We start from the raw sequence: 19,651 nt of genomic DNA, 5'->3' as shown, positions 1-19,651 counted from the left end.
TTTATTGAGCTCGTTTTCATTGTGCCTGAATAATGAACATGTATTTTACGGTGGATCTGCTCGTGATTATTTCAGTCCTAGCTGCACCATTTTATAACCCCCACCATTTCACCGACCCTAGTCAGTGAAACATTCCTTGGGGACTCCAGCCGTGAGAAACATCCTGCCCAACCGCCTGACTACAGGAACAGCCTTATCACATCCTGTCAGGCAGTGAGCCACACTGTCCAGACCCTCCAGCCCAGACCTATAATTGCCCCAGCCTGTAAGCGGCAGTGGCACTAAGCTGGTTCCCCCGTCCACAGGGTTTTGCTGGCAATAAACCTGTGTTGCTGTTGAAGCCACCAACTAACACACACACACTCTCTCCCCCTCTCCTCTCTCTCCTCTCTCTTGCTCGCTCTCTGTGTGTTTGTCTCTTTGTCTGTCTTTAACCTTCACCATCCCTTCAAAACCTAACAATTTCCTCTTTTTTTTCTTTAGAGACGGGATCTTAATATGTTGCCCAGGCTGGTCACAAAATGCTGGGCTCAAGCAGTCCTCCCAAAGTGTTGGGATCGCAAGGGTGAGACACCATGCCCAGCACGATTTCCTCATTCATAGTTTGTCCTAAACTATAGTTTACCTTCTTTTCTGCATGCCAGTCTCCCTGTGTATAGAAGTCTTGATTGGCAGTTACTTTCTTTGAGATTTTATCTTTATCTTTTTATTGTGAGATTTCAGGGTATTGATTGATTTTTATTTATCTGCCTGCTTGGTTTCTGGAAGCTTTTGGAATCTTCGGCATGATGTTTTTCTCATCACTTTTGGAAAATTCTCAGCCATTAGTTCCTCAAATATTTCTTCCCCACCTCTTTGATTTCCTTCTAAGACACCAGTTACCTATATGATGGTGTTTCCTGCTGTATCCTCTTATTTTCTGAATGGCTTCTTCTATCTTGCAGCTCAGTAATTCAACTGTCTAAGCTGCCAAACTCATTTAATTTTTTTTGTTGTTTTCTTTGATTGTTTGAAACAGAAACTCTCTCTGTCACCCAAGCTGGAAAACAGTGGTACCATCTCGGCTCACTACAACCTCTGCCTCCCAGGTTCAAGCGATTCTCCTGCCCCAGTCTCCCAAGTACTTAGGATTACAGGTGCCTGCCATCATGCCTGGCTAATTTTTGTATTTTTAGTAGAGATGGGGTTTCACCATATTGGTCAGGCTGGTCTCAAACCTATGACCTCAGGTGATCTGCCCGCTAAATTGTTTTATGCTTTCTAGTTCTCTACTGGAAAATATTTCTGAAAAAAAATTTTCCATTTTTTTTTTTAAACTGTTAAGTCCAGTGTCTGGAGCCCCTGTGGAAGTTTTATATTATCTGTTGAGAAGAATATGCACAAAATACAGACATAAAAATATGCAGAGCCGGCCAGGCGCTTTGGCTCACGTCTGTTATCCCAGCACTTTGGGAGGCTGAGGCAGGTGGATCACCTGAGGTCAGGAGTTCAAGACCAGCTTGGTCAACATGGTGAAACCCCGTTTCTACTAACAATACAAAAATTAGCCCAGTGTGGTGACGGGCACCTGTAATCCCAGCTACTCAGGAGGCTGAGGGATGACAATTGCTTGAACCCAGGAGGCAGAGGTTGCGGTGAGCTGAGATCACGCCACTGCACTGCAGCCTGGGCGACAGAGTGAGATGCCGTCTCAAAATGTGTGTGTGTGTGTGTGTGTGTGTACATGTGTGTATATATATTATACGTGTAGAGCCAAATAACAATACAAAGGATCAAAACACACCACTAAAATGGGAGACTTGACTTACTTCAGCATAACAGTAAAGAAGGATTTCTTTGGCTAACCAGCCCTCCCGGTTTGTCTAGAACTTTCCCGGTTTCCGCGTTGAAAGCCCCACGTCCCAGGAAACCCATCAGTCGTGGGAAGATGTGGGGGGTTAGCCACCCTGCGTGAGACACGCGGCACACCCCCAGCGCACCGTCTCCCAGTCCCTCCTTGCCTGCGGCACCAGGGCGACCGCCGGGGGCGCTGTGGTGCACCGTCGCGGCCGGGGGAGGCACTCTGGGCTTGCGGCGTCGCTGCTGCTTCCGCCTTCCCGGCAGCCCCTGCTCGGCGACCTTTCTCAGTCCGGTGCGGGTTCGTGGTGCTCCCTGAGCTGTGTTTCCTGCGCCAAGGTGAGTGCGGGGACCTGGACCTGGCCCCGGGGTGCGAGACGGCGGGGGCGGGAGGGCGAGAAGCCGCCTCGGCCTCAGCTGACCTTGGGATCCCAGCCCTCCGCCGGCACGCGCCAGCCTTTCCGCCCTGTCTCCCCGTCTCTAAGGGGAGGTAGGCCTGGGTCGGCGGTCAGAGGAAAGCATCGCGAGCCCGCGCCGCGCTTCCCTCCTTGGCCTTGACGCGCTGGGTGCACCTGTGTTCTCGCCTGCTTTTGATAGCGTCCCCTGGCCCCGAGAGGTTCAGCTGCCTAACGGAGAGGCACGCGGAGTCAGAGAAGCCGGAGTCCAGGCCAGGAACTCTGACTCCACGTCCAGGGCCCTCTCTCCGTTATAACTCAGGTTTCCTCGCGCCACGCTTGTCCTCCACGTTATGCTCGTGACAAGGACTTGGGTGAGGCGGCAGGGAAACCGAAACGAGATCATATGGTGATGATCGAAACCGTACGGAACTCGCGGGTCAGACGTTTCCCGTTGCCAGTGTAAGGTCCCGGTTTCCGCGTTGAAAGCCCCACGTCCCAGGAAACCCATCAGTCGTGGGAAGATGTGGAGGGTTAGCCACCCTGCGAGGCTAACAGTTTGCCCTTAATGTAACGTGCGGGAGCTTTGCAGGTTTGAATGGGTACGGTAGACACCCGTTCGACCTGTGAATAGGATGGCTTTTTAACAGCTCTGATGCTGTGAAACTGACACAGCTAGGAAACGTGCCTGGACAGAGTGGACTCCGGTGGAGACAGGCGGGGCCCTCATTTTATTACATATTTGGGGACTTCACTTGTCCAGGCAAATATGGCAACTACAGTCAAAGGGAAGGAGGGGGAAAGGTAGTTGCAAGCTACTGTATAGCAGGGCCCCTGTTGTATTGGGGACCAAGGGTAATTTTGTAAGGAGACCAAACCAGGGTGCCTGGGCCCTGAGCAAAATGTCAGGATGACTCAGTTTCTTTAGTCCCTTCTCTTTTTTTTTGTTTTGTTTTGTTTTGTTTTGTTTTGTTTTGTTTTGTTTTGTTTTTTGAGACGGAGTCTTGCTGTGTCACCAGGCTGGAGTGCAGTGGCACAATCTTGGCTCACTGCAACCTCCACGTCCCTGGTTCAAGCTATTCCCCTCCCTCAGCCTCCCGAGTAGCTGGGACTACAGTCTTGCACCAGCATGCCCAGCTAATTTTTTTGTATTTTAGTAGAGATGGGGTTTCACCATGGCCAAGATGGTCTCGATCTCCTGACCTCATGATCCGCCCTCCTCAGCCTCCCAAAGTGCCTGGGATTACAGGCGTGAGCCACTGTGCCGGCCAACTTTTTTTTTTTTGAGACAGAGTCTTGCTCTGTTGCTAGGCTGGAGTGCAATGGCACAATCTCGACTCACTGCAGCCTCTGCCTCGTGGGTTCAAGTGATTCTCCTGTCTCAGCCTCCCGAGTAGCTGGGATTACAGGTACACGCCACCATGCCCAGCTAATTTTTCCTTCTGTTAGAATCTCAGTGGCTTAGTGTTAATTATAGCCATCAACTATATATTTGTAGCAATTCTGTTACTGTTCTGATCATTCACTGAATTTTTTTTTTTTTTTTTTTTTTTTTTTTTTGGAGAGAGGGAATCTCGATTTGTTGCCCAGGCTGTAGTGCAGGAGTGCAGTGGCATGATCTCTGCTCACTGCAACCTCCGCCTCCAGGGTTCAAGTGATTCTCCTGTCTCAGCCTCCCCAGTAACTGAAATTACAGACACACACCACCACGCCCAGGTAATGTTTGTATTTTTAGTAGAGATGATGTTTCACCATGTTGGCCAGGCTGGTCTCAAACTCCTGACCTCAAAGAGATCTGCCTGCCTCAGCCTCCCAAAGTGCTGGAATTACAGGCAGGAGTCACCATGCCCAGTCCATTCTCTGAATTTTTTTTTTTTTTTTGAGACAGAGTCTTGCTCCATCTGGAGTGCAGTGGCATGATCTCAGCTCACTGCAATCTCCATCTCCCAGATTCAAGCGATGCCCCTGCCTCAGCCTCAGCCTCCTGAGTATGGGACTACAGGCATGCACCGCCACACCTGGCTAACTTTTTGTATTTTAGTAGAGACGGGGTTTCACCATGGCCAGGATGGTCTCGATATCCTGACCTCATGATCCGCCTGCCTCGGCCTCCCAGAGTGCTGGGATTATAGGCATGAGCCACCGCGCCTGGCCCATTCTCTGAGTCTTTATTCCATACAAGGCAATAGGCTGGGTCCATTAGGTTCCTCCTTGAATTGCATTGAGAGCCCTGTGGAGGCAAGTGGTGGTATCCATGTTTCACAGAATAGGAAACCTCCGAAATAATGGCTCAAGGGACTTGCCCACAGTTGAGAGCTGAGCAGGCAGAGCTGATGTTGGAGCCCAGGATTCCCAAGCTTCCAAACCCATTGGTCCTGTACAATGCTTCCTTCCTAGTCTGTGCCTCTGAACTCTTCTAGTGTGGGGCCTCCTCCTCTGGGTTTTGTTTGGATCATCTGTGGCACATTCCCAAAGCAGGGCTGTTGGCTTCTTGGGACCTCACACTTTGTCAGAGCATTCGAGTACAGTTTAAGGACAGGAAATTTGAGGATGGACGTATCTGCAAGGTGTTCCAGGAGAAGGACACAGTCACATCCTGCAAGGTCACACCTTGGGCCAGCCTTCACCACTATCCTTGCCTAAGTAAGTCCGCTTATAGGGAAGGGCAGGAAAGCGGTGTTAGAGGCAGGTCCTCGTCATCGGAGCATGGCATACAGATTCAATGTGAGCAGTCCTGCCAACCTCCTGCGGGACCGTGGGCAGCTTTCTCCAAGTGCCCACTTTATAGGGGTGGGAAGCAGTATAGGAAATAAGTATGCAGAGTGCTTTAAAATGCTGTTAAAGAGCCAGGCACAGTGGCTCATGCCTGTAATCCCAGCATTTTGAGAGGCCAAGGTGGGCAGATCATCTGAGGTCAGGAGTTCGAGACCAGCCTTACTAACATGAAGAAACCCCATCTCTACTAAAAATACAGAATTAGCCAGGCACGATGGCACATGCCTGTAATCCCAGCTACTCAGGAGGCTGAAGCAGGAGAATTCCTTGAACCCAGGAGGCAGAGGTTGCAGTGAGCCAAGATTACACCATTGCACTCCAGCCTGGGCAACAAGAGTGAAACTCTGTCTAAAAAAAAAAAAAGGCCAGGCATGGTGGCTCATGCCTGTAATCCCAGTACTTTGGGGGGCCGAGGTGGGTGGATCGCCTGAGGTCAGGAGTCGGTGACTAGCCTGACCAACATAGTGAAACCCTGTCTCTACTAAAAATACAAAAGATTACCTGGGTGTGGTGGTGGGCGCCTGTAATCCCAGCTACTTGGGAGGCTGAGTCAGGAGAATCACTTGAACCCTGGAGGCGGAGGAGGTTGCAGTGAGCCGAGATCATGCCCTTGCACTCCAGCCTGGGCAACAAGAACAAGACTCGGTCTCAAAAAAGAAGAAAAAGTGTGAGTCCTGTGTGTGAGTGCAGAACAGGCCTAGCACAGGCAAGGCTCCCTGTTGGGTCATCGTGGGAAATAGGGTTGAAATTAACAAATTAAAATCTCTTACCAGTTTGCTTTAGAACAATCATCATTTTCATTTCTAATCCCTGTGTTCATTTTCAGATGTTTCAAAATTTTGTTAAAAATATGTGGCTCCCCTTGAAACCCTACTATACCCAAGTTTACCAGGAGATTTGGGTCGGAATGGGGCTGATGGGCTTCATCGTTTATAAACTCCATGCCGCCGGTATGTTTCTTTATGTTTGATTTTTTTTGAGGTCAGGAAGAAAAGTATTTTCAAAAAGAATTACAATTCACATTGCAGAGGAACTATGGGTCTTAACTAGGTATGAACATCAGAACTACCTGCAGTCCTTTGTAAAAACACAGGGAGCACGTTTCAGCTGTAAAAGACTTTTGAGGACAATGGGGATTTTCTTTTTTTTTTTTTGAAACAGTCTCACTCCAGTGCCCAGGCTGGAGTGCAGTGCCACAGTCATGGATCATGTAGCTTCAGCCTCCTGGGCTCAGGTGGTTCTCCTACCTCAGCCTCCCAACTGTTTGGGACCACAGGCACCTGTCACCACCTAACACCACCACACCTGGCAAACTTTCTTTGTACTTTGTGTGTGTGTGTGTGTGGAGATGGGGTTTTGCCATGTTGCCCAGGCTGGTCTGAAACTCCTGGGCTCAAGCAGTCCTCCAGTCCTGGCTTCCCAAAGTGCTGGAATTACAAGCGTGAGTCACATCACCTGGGCCAATTGGGGAAATTTGAACAAGACTTTAATATTAGAGAATTGTGAGTTTTCTTAGGTGTGAAAGTGGTGTTACGTTCGCTTTAAGAGATGAGGGTTAAATATTTAAGGTATGGTTTCATGGTGTGTGGTATTTCACTGCAACCTTTCAACTGTTCTGCATATTTGAAATTTGTTTGTAATAAAATTTAGAAGGGAGGAATAAGCACTTGGTTCCCAGTAGAACAGAGCAGTGCGGCCCAATCACATGTTAACTAAGCCAATAGAACAGAGCAGCGCGGCCCAATCACGTTAAGTAAGCCAGTAGAACAGAGCAGCGCAGCCCAATCACATGTTAACTAAGCCAGTAGAACAGAGCAGCGCGGCCCAATCACATGTTAACTAAGCCAGTAGAACAGAGCAGCGCGGCCCAATCACATGTTAACTAAGCCAGTAGAACAGAGCAGCGCGGCCCAATCACATGTTAACTAAGCCAGTAGAACAGAGCAGCGCAGCCCAATCACATGTTAACTAAGCCAGTAGAACAGAGCAGCGCGGCCCAATCACATGTTAACTAAGCCAGTAGAACAGAGCAGCGCGGCCCAATCACGTAACTAAGCCAATAGAACAGAGCAGCGCGGCCCAGTCACATGTTAACTAAGCCAGTAGAACAGAGCAGCGCGGCCCAATCACATGTTAACTAAGCCAGGAGAACAGAGCAGCACGGCCCAGTCACATGCTAACTAAGCCAGGAGAACAGAGCAGCGCGGCCCAGTCACATGCTAACTAAGCCAGTAGAACAGAGCAGCGCGGCCCAGTCACATGCTAACTAAGCCAGTAGAACAGAGCTGCGCGGCCCAGTCACATGCTAACTAAGCCATTAGAACAGAGCTGCGCGGCCCAGTCACATGCTAACTAAGCCAGTAGAACAGAGCAGCGCTGCCCAGTCACATGCTAACTAAGCCAGGAGAACAGAGCAGCACGGCCCAGTCACATGCTAACTAAGCCATTGGTTACAAAGACGAAAGAAAGGAAACTTGATGCCGCGAGACTGGAGGTTAGGGCATTGCAGAGGGTAAGGAGCCCTGCAACTTTGAAAGGGCTCTTAGCTGTTCGTGGAACACCTTCGGTGGGAATTTCCCATTGCTTGGCTATGAGACATACTTTCAAGCTTCCTGTAATTGCTTTACCTAAGCTATGATGCCTTGAGCTAAATGTTGATTTTGACAAAGGTATTTTTGTGAAGCATTGATATGACTGATTTTTTTCCTTCCTTTTATTTCAGATAAAAGAAATAAGGCTGCGAAAGGTAAGTTTTTGCTTCTTAAAATGGTTGGGAATGGAAAAGCCCGTGTCTGTTCAGGACAGGGTGTATCATTGTTCTGAATTGAAATGGATACATAGTTCAGCAGACATGTAGGATGCAGTGGAAATGCTTCACGACTTGCAGTTTGCTGTGCCTGCTGGAAGAGAATTCTGAATTTCTGCTTTTTTTAATGCCTGAAGGATAAGAATTTCTGGTTTTTATAGTCAGGTGGGTCAAGTAAAACTTTCAGGAGTAATAGAGGAATGGATTGTTAACTAGAGGTAGTCAGCGTCACCAGCAGGGGGCACAAGGGAGCCGTGCAATCGTGCCGTCCTAGAAGTTTCCTCCTTCACTGCAACCTTCGCCCTCGGGTTCAACCGATTCTCCTGCCTCAGCCTCCCAAGTAGCTGGGCTTACAGGCATCCACCACCACACCCGGCTAATTTTTGTTTTTTTAATAGAGATGGGGTTTCACCATGTTGGCCAGGCTGATCTCGAGCTCCTGACCTCAGGTGATCGCCTTGGCCTCCCATAGTACTGGGATTACAGGCATGAGCCACCGCACCTGGCCTTTGATATATTTTGAAAGAAAGCATCTTAGAAATTTATTCCCTAGTGCCAGTGAAACTGTAGCCATCTGAGTGTTGCACAAACCCAGGACTGGCTGTGTGAGTTGGAGGAAGAGGGGTTTCCCTGCCCTGCCCTGTCTTAGTGCTGTGGGTGGCTGCCGGTCTGCTGTCATTACGTGAGTCCTTAAGCACATTGGGTGTTCCGTATAGGAATAACCCTACTTTTTTTTAATACTGTTGAAAGGTGTCATCTGTACTTTTGGACTGTTGATGAACTGTTTTTGATACTTGTATAATAAATTACATCCTACTTGTTCCTTCCTTCTTAAATTGTATTTATGTATGCATCTCTTGCAAAAGCTGCAGCGCCTGCTCGTGAGCATCATTAACCAGCTTACTTGGAGTACCTGTGAAGGAAAACGTCAGTCTGCCTGTAAATTTGAGCAAGCCGTGTTAGATGGGGCGCGAGGAACATCACTGTACACTTGTATGAGTACCGTTTACTTCCTGGCACGAATAAATGGACCTGTGAGATGCTCTGCTACCTGGTACTGCTTTCACTGTCTTCCCCGCTCAGCCCCCTCCGGTGCGTCAGGCCTACTCTTTGCAGATCATCTGTCATGCAGCAGATGCAGTGAGAGTCTCGCTGAGCCACCCATCATTATAAACAATTATCTCAGTTGTCACGGGGGCTAGTGATCAGGATCCAGGCACTCACTGCCCAATAAATGTGTATGAAACTCAATCCTGCTACTTGTGACCACTCTGAGTCTCTGCTTCCTTATTTGGAAAATGGAGATGTTAATTATGTAAGCTCTGAGTTACAGTTAGGAGGATAAATAAGAGAAAGATTTAAACTAGGAAATATTTTAGAAATAAGGTAGCATTTGATGACGTAGTTGAGATTATAAGCTCTAGGAGAAAAATGCCTCAGGAAATAATCACAAGGCAAAGGACATAATAAGGCCAGGTGAAGAAAGAAAGCCAATTGATTCTAGGTAGGCCAAAATCAAATGCATGCCGCGAATATTTATCTCCATCTAAGACAGTTACCAAGATCCCGAAAATTGTGTGCTAAAAAGATTCTAAAGCAGCAAGCATGGGGTAAAGGTGAGTTTGGTTTTAAATCTGGCACTCGCAGGTGGGCAGGGGAGCAGCTGTGGAATGGGCATGATGGCTGCACCCTGGGTGTCCTGTCCTCTTGAGACCATCCTGTTTCTCATCTGTATGGCATTTGGCTTCTTTAGGTCTGGCTCATGGTAGGTGCCCAGCAGATGACTGGGATCTCTCTCAGCCTCAGTTGCTTTTGTAAGACAACCAAAACCTGCCGTGTCTTTCTCCAGCAGCCTCAGCATTGTTGGACTGTGAGAAGTGTGCAGGAAAGCATGACACAGCCTCAGTGGAAGTCAGCATCGGTTCGTGTGACATTCAGAGGGTTTGGATTCACATTCTTCCTGCTAACGCATTTGGTTGTCTTCTGCCTCCAGAAAATGAATCTGCTATGATACAGAAAGGCCCTACCTTTAAAATTATCCGTCTGCCCAGCTGTTCAGGCTGGAGGCTGCATTAGAATCACCTGGAAGGCCATGCCGCAGCTGGCTGGGCCCCGTGCTTCTGATTGCACTGCTCTAGGAAGGAGCCTGAGAACTTGTATGTCTAACAGCCGTCAGGACGTGTGGATGCCAGGAGCCCCGCTGGAAAATTTCTAATGACACAAAGAACCCAGGCCTGCCCTCCCACAGCCCTGGTACCCACTGCAACGGCCCCAGGCTCAGCCCTGTGTCAAGTCTCAGCACGTGTAGTCCACCTTAGTGAGGCATCAGTATCGGCCTTGACTTTCAGAACAGGAAACGGGCTGAGGGGCAGAAACACGCCGAAGATGTTGCAATTAGCAAGCACTGGGGCTGGGGCTGCACCCCAGGAGCCTGCAGTCTCGCCCAGAGGGAGGTGAGGACAGGCAGGAACAGACGTTGATGTGTGACCCGGGAGGGCTGCCCCACAAAGCCTGGGCCGTTCCTCTTCTCCCTTTACCACTTAAGGGTTCCTTCGACAAATTACCAGGGTAGGCTGGGCACAGTGGCTCACGCCTGCACTTTGGGAGGCTGAGGCAGGCAGATCACTTGAACCCAGGAGTTTGAGATCAGCCTGGGCAACATGGTGAAACCCCATCTCTACAAAAAAGCACAAATATTAGCCACACAGGGTGGTATGTGCCTGTAATCCAGCTCCTGGGGAAGCTGGTGCAGGAGGATTGCTTGAGCTCAGGAGGTCAGGACTGCATTCCAGCATGAGCAACAAAGCATGACCCTGTCTCAAAAAGGAAAAAAGCTCTGTTTGCCATCCCAGAACCCGCCTACACTGAATCCCTCGGGCTTTGAAAACAACCAGGTCTTATCCCAAAGGCAGCCTGTAGGTGGAGCCAGACGATGTCACCTGGGCTTCCCTGTGAGCATGGAACTCGGGGCCCCAGGGAGCTGTTTAAAGGAGCATTTGGGGGGCGGTGCCAGTGGGTAAGAGGTATGCGCAGTGAGCCCCGGGAGTGCACAGGGGACAGCCAATCCAGGAAGGAATCCCAGAGGCTTTTTGTCCCAAAGCCTACACATTCTCCTCCTCTGACTTAATGCAGTGCTTTACAAAGTGTGCTACAAAGTAGCCCCAGAGGCTGGGAGGAGAGAGTGGCTCCCGGGCAGCTGAAGGTGTCATTGTGAACCCTGTGCTCTCAAGTGAGCCTCTCGGGGAGGCATGGTGTTTCTTCCTGCTCGTCACCATGTATCCCAGGAGTGCACACACCCCAGCCAGAGCCTTTGGAGGCTGTGCTTCCTGCCATCCTTAAGGGGGTCCTGTATCTGTAGAGGAACCAGATAGAGTTCCGGGGTACCAGGCCATGGTCTGCTTCATATTTATCTACACAATATTCCGTGAGCTCATACTGTCACCCGACTTCGCAGCTGAAGAAATGGAGGCCCAGACAGGGTAAGTAGTTTGTATTAGAGGATAACTACCTGGTTAGCAAACCCACTAGTTAACTGGTAGACCAGGGTTCAAATCTGACCCGTCTCAGAATCGGGACTGGGACTACAGCCCAGCTTCAGACAGCTCCTTCCCTGGGCTGGGCGTGTATCACCGTCGGGATGCAGTGGTGGTTAGCACAGATTCCCTCACTCCCTGAACACAGTCTAGAGAGCGGACCTGCGAACACAGTGCCAGTGCTTGGCAGGCACAGTACTGAACATCTGTGCTGTTAGGAACCGCCTGACGGGCGCCGGCATCTGGCCTCGCTGCTCAACGGCCAGCTCTGAGCATGGCCCCGGCCTCCCTTCAGACAAACCAGCCACCTGGAGTCATTGCTGGTACCTACAGGGAAACTTGACATGGGCTGGGTGTTAAGTCATGTTGGACTGTTGGTTTTATTAGGTGATCATCACCACAATGGTATCCTGGTTGTTAAAGAAAATGTCTTTGGTTTTAGAAATGCAGGTGCAGGCCGAGCGCGGTGGCTCACACCAGTAATCCCAGCACTTTGGGAGGCCGAGGTGGGTGGATCACCTGTCAGGGGTTCAAGACCAGCCTGGCCAACATGGTGAAACCCCGTCTCTACTAAAAATACAAAAGCTAACTGGGCGTGGTGGCACACACCTGTAATCTCAGCTACTCGGGAGGCCGAAGCATGAGGATCGCTTGAACCCAGGAGGCAGAGGGTTGCTGTGAGCTGAGATCGCACTATTGCACTCTAGTCTGGGCAACAGAGAGAGACTCCATCTCAAAGAAAGAAAACACAAGTCGAATAATTAAAAAACCAAATTTGAGCATTTGGTATTTGGGTGTCTTTGAAGCCATCAAAAGAAGAGCCGAAGGTTTAGGCAGCTCAGAGTTCCAGCAGTGAACCTCAGCCTTGGCATTCTTGTCACCAAAGGACCAGCTGAAGCCAGTTAACCAATGCTGAAGTTACCGAGCTGACGCAGAGCCAGAATTGCCCAGGTGTGCGCAATGGGAAACGCTTCCACCTCATCCTTACCAGCTACGCTGGCATCACCTGGGACCTGCTAGGAGTGCCATAAAAGCCAGACCCACCCCCAGCTCAGGGACGCAGAATTAAGCGTTGCCTCCTGTCTCCTTGCAGTCCATTAGAAATAAAGCTTTTTCTTTTGTCAAAAGCCGGTGCCCTAGTGTTGGCTTCTGTGAGTGTCAGACAGCGGGCCCACTGCTGGGTAACACGTCATCTTCCTCGTGTTGGCTTCTATGAGTGTCAGACAGCGGGCCCACTGCTGGGTAACACGTCATCCTCCTGAGCTAGTCACTGCCCTGGTAGCTCCTTGGGATTTCAGAACCAAATTAGAGCAGGCAGCAGGCAGAGGTTGATGTGACACCCTTGCTCCAGCATCCAGAGGAGGGGTGTTTCACAAAGTGGGAAAGAGTCTATTTTTTTTATTTTTTTTTTTTTTTTGAGACCAAGTTTCGCTCTTGTTACCCAGGCTGGAGTGCAATGGCGCGATCTCGGCTCACCGCAACCTCCGCCTCCTGGGTTCAGGCAATTCTCCTGCCTCAGCCTCCTGAGTAGCTGGGACTACAGGCACGCGCCACCGTGCCCAGCTAATTTTTTGTATTTTTAGTAGAGACGGGGTTTCACCATGTTGACCAGGATGGTCTCAATCTCCTGACCTCGTGATCCACCCGCCTTGGCCTCCCAAAGTGCTGGGATTACAGGCGTGAGCCACCACGCCTGGCCAAGAGTCTATTTCAGAGAGGGAGTTATTCACTGCTAGCCATGTCTAACCCTGAGCAGTTCGTGCACCCAAAGCAGTTCACCAAACCCACCAACTCCAGCCTGACAACTGCACTCCAGGGGTGCCTCTGTGAGGAGGCTGCCAACTCCCACAGACTTCACCCTCCCTCCCCCAGAGAAAACAGTGGCCAGCGCTGCCCTCCCTGGCACTGCTTCTACCAGTGCCACTGACAGCAAACGCAAGGCATGGGGAAGAAGGTCGGGGTCTCTGTGGTTGACACGCTTCCTGAGCTTTGTGGAATGCACGCTGTGCCAGGGACAGCGTCCATCGAGAGGAAGTAAACAATGCTGCTCCCACCTCAGTAAAAACTATTAATTAGGTCACGATGTTGGAGCTGGAATATTACAAGTGTTTGCAGAACAAATGAAAACCAGGGGTGGTAAAAGGGGAATACTAACATTTTAGAAACCATAGTACACCTCAAGCAAAAGGCACACAGTATCATTCTGGTTTTATGATGCCAGGTACAAAGTGTTTCCATTAGTTGCAGTCTTTGGGACAGTTTTACTAAGCGTTTGATATTGTGGTGATTTTTTTAACTGTCAAAGTAAGTAACTTTTTTTTTTTTGAGATGGAGTTTTGCTTTCGTTGTCCAGGCTGGACTGCAATGGTGTGATCTCGGCTCACTGCAACCTCCGCCACCCGGTTTCTAGTGATTCTCCTTCCTCAGCCTCCCAAGTAGCTGGGATTACAGGCATGCGCCACTACATGTGGCTGATTTTGTACTTTTAGTAGAGATGAGGTTTCGCCATGTTGGTCGGGCTGGTCTCGAACTCCTGACCTCAAATAATCCACCAGCCTCGGCCTCCCAAAGTCCTGGGATTACAGGCAGGAGCCACTGCACCCGGCAAACCTTTTTTTCTTTTTCTTTTCTTGAGATGGAGTCTCGTTCTGTAGCCCAGGCTGGAGTGCAGTGGAGTTATCTGAGCTCATTGCAGCCTCTGCCTCCCAGGCCCAAGTTCAAGCAATTCTCCTACCCCAGCCTCCCAAGTAGCTGGGATTACAGGCACGAGACACCATGCCCAGCCCCCTTTTTTTCCCTTTAGAGACAGGGTCTTGCTCTGCCGCCCAAGCTGGAGTGCAGTGGCACTATCAGGGCTCACTGCAGCTGCCTCCCTCTCCCAAAGTGCTGAGATTATAGGCATGAGCCAGCGCACCCCGCCTTCCACACGCATTTGAAGTAAAAACCTGCCAGGCTTTACTGCTGGAATTCTGCCACATTAAATAGCATGTATCTCTAGCAGTGTATATTCAAAGGAGATTTAGGCCGGGCATGGTGGCGCACACCTGTAATCTTAGCACTTTGGGAGGCTGAGGCGGGTGGATCACGAGGTCAAGAGATCGAGACCAGTCTGGCCAACATGGTAAAACCCTATCTCTACTAAAAATTCAAAAATTAGCTGGGCATGGTGGCACGTGCCTGCAGTCCCAGCTACTCATGAGGCTGAGGCAGGAGAATTGCTTGAACCCAGGAGGCAGAGGCTGCAGTGAGCCGAGATCGAACCACTGCACTCCAGCCTGGGCGACAGAGTCAGACTCTGTCTCGAAAAATAATAATAATAATTTTTTAAAAACAAATAAATAAAGGGACATTTCTAGGCTGGGTGTGACGGTTCACATCTGTAATCTCAGCACTTTGGGAGGCTGAGGTGGGCGGATCACTTGAGCCCAGGAGTTCACGACCAGTCTGGGCAACATAGTGAAACCCTGTCTCTACAAAAAATACAAAAATCAGCCAGGCGTGGTGGTGCGCCCTGTAGTGCTAGCTATTCAGGAGACTGAGGTGGGAGGATTACCTGATCCCAAGAGGTTGAGGCTGCAGTAAGCCGTGATGATGTCACTGCACTCCAGCCTGGGTGACAGAGAGACTGTCTCGGAAAAAAAAAAAAAATTCTGAAGCAGGCACAGTTGCTCACATTTGTAATCCCAGCACTTTGGGAGGCCGAGGCAGGTGGATCACCTGAGGTCGCGATTTCGAGACCAGCCTGACCAAACAGTTTAGTAGAAATCCTATCACTACTAAAAATACAAAATTAGCCAGGCGTGGTGGTGCATGCCTATGATCCCAGCTACTCGGGAGGCTGAGGCAGGAGAATCGCTTGAACCCAGGAGGTGGAGGTTGCTGTGAGCCGAGATCGTGCCATTGCACTCCAGCCTGGGCAACAGGAGCAAAACTCCGTCTCAAAGAAGAAAAAGCTTCCCGCAAATGCCTTGTTTGTGCACAGCCTGTATACGTCTGTACGTTAGATCATTCACACAGGCTGCATTCAGGCTCCAGCTGGAGCTGCTGCTCACTGCCTGTGTGGCCTCAGGCAGACTGACTTCTCTGGGCCGGCTTTCTCGTCTCTAAATTAAGACCTCCAGAGTCTCTCTCAGCTCTGTAATTCTACAGCTAATGGATTTGTAATGAACCTAAATTGCCTCATCCAAAAATAGTGAACTATGAGGCAATTGTTGGAATGATAGATAATAAATTGCAGATTTATGTAAAGGACATGAATGTATCTCTTGGAAACCTGATATCTAACAAACTTACAGTCAGCATTTATGGTAGGTACTCATATCTTTTAATGAATTTAAATAAAGATGCCAATTAAAAAGTAATTTCCTAGCTCTTGGTAAAATAGAATAAGGGATATCTTTAGTGACTGTTTTACCAATTACTCTATTACTAATGACAAGGAAATGAGAGAATGGTTTCTGACTTCCTGGCCAGGCCAGAGGGAAGCACCACACTCAGTGCAGCTACCATGGTCCAGAAACCAGGCAGCTCTTTCCATCGCCAGGGCAGAAATCTGATTCAGCCTGGAGTCTCCCATAACTGAACTCCAAGCTACTGGTGCTTAACTGACTGCACGGGGTTCACTAACAGAAATAAAACTGTTAGGTGGACCAGAGATGAGACATAAGAAACTACAAAGAAAAGAGCAAATTTTTCCCAAGCCAAAGATGGGAAAGAGAAGAATTAGATGTTTCAGTGGAATAGAAAACAGAGCCAGGCACCCTGGCATGTGCCTAGAATCCCAGACTCAGGAGGCTGAGGTGGAAAGTCCGCTTGAGCTCAGGAATTCAAGACACCTTTGGTAACATAACAGAATGCCATCCTGTTTGTTTGTTTGAGATGGGGTTTTGCTCCTGTCGCCCAGGCTGGAGTGCTCACTGCAACCTCCACCCCCAGGTTCAAGTGATTTTCCTGCCTCAGCCTCCTGAGTAGCTGGGATTACAGGCATGCACCACCACGCCCAGCTAATTTTTTGTATTTTTAGTAGAGACGGGGTTTCACCATGTTGACCAGGATGGTCTCCATCTCTTGACCTCATGATCCACCCGCCTCGGCCTCCCAAAGTGCTGGGATTACAGGCTTGAGCCACCGTGCCCGGCCTAATTTTTTATATTTTTAGTAGAGATGGGGTTTCACTGTGTAGCCAGGATGGTCTCGATCTCCTGACCTTGCAGTCCACCCGCCTCGGCCTCCCAAAGTGCTGGGATTACAGGCTTGAGCCACCGTGCCTGGCTGCAGGACCCCACCTTAAAAAAAAAATGAAATGACAAACAGAAAAACAATGGAGAAAGACCAATGAAACCAAAAGCTGGTTCTCTTCGAACATCAATAAAATGGGTAAACCACTAGCCAGAATGATGGAGAAAAAATAAAGGAAGAACATACAATCAGTGTCAGGAATGAGAGAGACGCCATCTGGTCTTGAACTCCTGGGCTCGTCTAAAGGAAACACAGCAGAGACGGAGGAGGAGAGACTGTTCACAGAAAGGCAGGAGGAAACTTTGGGGACTGATGGATCTCTTCGTTTTATAATTGTGATGGTTTAACTGTGTGTGTGTGTGTGTATATATATATAATTAAATTGTGCAATTAATGCGAAACTTATCAATAACCTCCATATTATGTATACATAATATCATGTGGAGACTTTATACTTCAGTAAAGCTATAAAAAAAGTTTCTAAAAATTCTATGCTGGCCAAGCGTGGTGGCTCATGCCTGTAATCCTGGCACTTTGGGAGGCTGAGGCAGGGAGATGTCTTGGGCCCAGAAGGTCGAGGCTGCAGTGAGCTATGATCACACCACTGCACTCCAGCCTGGGAGACATAGTGAGACCCTGTTTCAAAAAAAAAAAAATCTAGTCTAACCCTCAAAAACACCTAGTTTTTCAATAAATGAAAAATATCCAATGTGATATATTAAATCCTGTCTCAAAACCAGTGATAATTCTCAGGGTGCCTGGGCTAAAATTTACCCCTTTATTTGAGCAAATAGTTTCTTCACAGATGGGAAAATTTAGTGCCATTTATGCAAATATGCAAGAGTAATATTAAAATATTTGAGGAGTCCTGGGCAGGCGTGGTGGCTCACGCCTGTAATCCCAGCACTCTGGGAGGCAAAGGCAGGCAGACCACCTGAGGTCAGGGGTTCGAGGCCAGCCTGCCCAAAATGGCGAAAACCCATCTTCTACTAAAAATACAAAAATTAGCCAGATGTGGTGGTGCACGCCTGTATCCCAGCTACTCAGGAGGATGAGGCAGGAGAATCACTTGAACCCGGGAGGCGGAGTTTGCAGTAAGTGGAGATCATGCCACTTGCTCTCCAGCCTGGGCAACAGAGTAAGATTCCATCTCAAATAATAATAATAATATATTTGAGGAGTCCTAACCCATAGCATTTAGAAATACTGACCTACAGGTGAATAAGTGAGGTGGTAATTATACATCTTTCTTGCCAGTAATCCAGGCTTGAGATACTGTGTGAACTTGCAAGCAGCAAAAGAAGATAAAGAGGCTTGGCTGGTCACGGTGGCTCACGCCTATAACCCCAGGAGGCCGAGGCAGGCAGATCACGAGGTCAAGAGATCGAGACCATCCTGGTCAACATGGTGAAACCCCGTCTCTACTAAAAATACAAAAATTAGCTGGGCATGGTGGCGCGTGCCTGTAATCCCAGCTACTTAGGAGGCTGAGGCAGGAGAATTACTTGAACCCAGGAGGTGGAGGTTTTGGTGAGCCGAGATCGCACCATTGCACTCCAGCCTGGGTAACAAGAGCAAAACTCCATCTCAAAAAAAAAGAAGATAAAGAGGCCTTCTTCATAAAGTTAAGAATTAAATGAGTTATCAATAAGCTTTATTTTTAAATAATTTATCAGACTGGGTGTGCTGGCTCACACCTGTAATCCCAGCACTTTGGGAGGGCCAAGGTGGGTGGATCACCTGAGGTCAGGAGTTCGAGAGCAACCTGCCCAACAAGGTGAAACCCCATCTCTACTAAAAACACAAATATTAGCTGGGCATAGTGGCGGGCACCTGTAATCCCAGCTACTCGGGAGGCTGAGGCAAGAGAATCGCTTGAACCCAGGAAGCAGAGGTTGCAGTGAGCCGGGATCCCGCCACTGCACTCCCACCTGGGCGACAGAGGGAGACTCTGTCGCAAAAAAAATAATAATAATAAAATGTAAAATAAAATAAAATAATTTATCACTTAGTTTCACAGAACTCAAACTTGCTTTCTCTGCAGTTCAATGACTAGGTTTCATTACATTCACTGGTTGAATTCAAAGTAGAATTCACTTAGGATTGATTGGAAGCGTCATGTACTCAGAATACAACAGACAAGTGCGACTCGCAGGTGAGAACTCTGAGTGTTCCAAGTCAGGATGTCCCGAGGTGTGCGGGAGGGGACGCGGCTCCCACCATGTCCGGGACAGAGAGGGCTCCCGCGGGGAAGCGGCCTGCGAAGAGCGCCCCCTGCTGGACGGCGCGCCAGTGCACACCAGCGAGCGAGAGTTCTGCGCTGCAGGAGGAAAAATGGGTTCAACCGAAAGCATCCCAAAGGGAGTCACCCTGAGGCCCCTTCTTTCCGGACACGCTGAGATGCTGGTGTCGCAAGCCCAGGAATCTCTGGCTCTTCCTAAGTGCCTACCTCGAACTGAATAGCTCCTCTTCAGCCTCTTCTGACCTGGGACCCACACCTGCCACTCTCAGCCACACTCTGCACATGCCTTTCTGGGGGCACAAAGCTCATTACACATCTTCCTTGGTTGAAAGAAGAATTTCAGCCAGGAACGGTGGCTCACGCCTATAATCCCAGCACTTTGGGAGGCTGAGGCAGGTGGATCACCTGAGGTCAGGAGTTCGAGACCAGCCTGACCAATATCCCATATCTACTAAAAAGAATACAAAATTAGCCAGGCATGGTGGCACGTGCCTGTAATCCCAGCTACTCAGGAGGCTGAAGCAGGAGAATTGCCTGAACCCAGGAGGTAGAGGCTGCAGTGAGCCGAGATCGCATCACTAGGCCTAGCTGAGATCACGCTACTCCCGCCTAGGCAACACAGTGAGACTCCGTCTCAAAAAAAAAAAAAAAGAATTTCATCCAGGAATGAAATTGGCTCATGCCTGTAATCCCAACACTTTGGACCTCGAGGTGGGAGGATCACCTAAGCCCAGGAGTTCAAGCCCAACCTGGGCAACAAAGTGAGACCTTATCGCTAAAAAAAATGTTTTTCTTTTTTTTTTTTTTAATTTAGTTTTTTCAGGAG

The 19,651-nt window shown here is 49.1% G+C and overlaps 1 long non-coding RNA gene across 3 annotated transcripts; it reads left to right on the top strand.

The window, feature by feature from the left end:
• Positions 1-2,125: 2,125 nt before the first annotated feature.
• LOC108593581 (uncharacterized) lies at positions 2,126-12,472 on the top strand. Of its 3 annotated transcripts, none has more exons than XR_008474623.2 (5): positions 2,126-2,175; positions 5,833-5,956; positions 7,729-7,752; positions 8,679-10,265; positions 11,788-12,472. It is a non-coding gene; the product is annotated as an uncharacterized LOC108593581 (long non-coding RNA). The 3 variants fall into 3 exon arrangements; XR_001914162.4 differs by having other exon boundaries at positions 8,679-11,291; XR_013521619.1 differs by having other exon boundaries at positions 8,679-12,472.
• The last annotated feature ends 7,179 nt before the right edge of the window (positions 12,473-19,651 follow it).

The sequence above is a fragment of the Callithrix jacchus genome, chromosome 8, assembly GCF_049354715.1.
Source record: "Callithrix jacchus isolate 240 chromosome 8, calJac240_pri, whole genome shotgun sequence".
Classification (NCBI taxonomy): domain Eukaryota; kingdom Metazoa; phylum Chordata; class Mammalia; order Primates; family Cebidae; genus Callithrix; species Callithrix jacchus.
This window is presented reverse-complemented; position numbering and strand designations above follow the sequence as displayed.